The sequence below is a fragment of the Odontomachus brunneus genome, unplaced genomic scaffold (genome assembly GCF_010583005.1).
Source record: "Odontomachus brunneus isolate Ranch 3 - 2012 unplaced genomic scaffold, Obru_v1 Obru_scaffold_015, whole genome shotgun sequence".
NCBI classification, from domain to species: Eukaryota; Metazoa; Arthropoda; class Insecta; order Hymenoptera; family Formicidae; genus Odontomachus; species Odontomachus brunneus.
In genome coordinates this window covers 2,854,958-2,855,975 of record NW_022639465.1, presented here as the reverse complement: position 1 = coordinate 2,855,975, position 1,018 = coordinate 2,854,958, and positions in this window count along the sequence as shown.

Genomic DNA, 1,018 nt, shown 5'->3' with positions numbered 1-1,018 from the left:
TCGCGATTCCTCGGATCCTCCTCGCGGATTCGAAACCGGTATATAATGATCAGTGTGCGCGCGCGCGGCCGACACAATGCTCGAATGGCGTCGCGACTATCCGTCCGTTTTAGTTGCACTTTCTACACTTGCTCTTGTACCCTGTCTCGTTTAGAAAGAGCAAAAATGTGCAGTTGGGACAGAGTTTAAATTTATGCGTGCGCCACACGTACGCGTATAGCGAATATTTTGCCGCGCTCACGACGATTTAAATCGAAATGAATTGATAATGAATGACCTCGCTTTGTCGTTGGAAGCTTCCCTCTTCTTCTTTCCCTCTCTTTCGAAGCGCGCAAATTGACGCGTTGTGGAGAGATTCTTTCTTCCTCTCCTTCACCTTTCTACCAAAGAAACTCGAACACTCGCTGATACTTAAGGTGCAATTAATGCGTGTATGCACGCAAGACTTTTTGCGCTTTTATGATTGTATGTTAAGACAATATAGATTTGCACGCATTGTGCATATGTATGTATATTTGAGACGCGAATGCTGATGAAACTCTATGCATTCCTGAAGACTCGAGCCAATGGCCGTGGGATTCCCTTTCAGTTTCTTTGTGTATGAACACCTGCCGCGTTTCCCCTCCAGCCTTTCCTTCCCCCTTTTGCTTCAGCACCAACAATCCCGCCCTTAACCTCTTCCCCCTCCCCTCGTTCGCCCGCTATCCTTCCCGAATAACGGTAAAAACTCGTTCGTACCCCCGAACGAACGAGATTTCCTTATCTGTACGTTGGAATGAAAAATCCTTGTCAGTTCTATCCTCACGATTATACGCTCTTTAATAGTAAATTTTTGTAATATACAGTCTGTCTTTGTATCTGTTTACTTATACTATCTTATCTTTGTAGATAAATAAGTTACATATGTTGTATAATTATATATATTATATATATTTTTAAAATTACATATATATATATATATATATATATATATATATATATATATATATATATATATATATATATATATATATATATA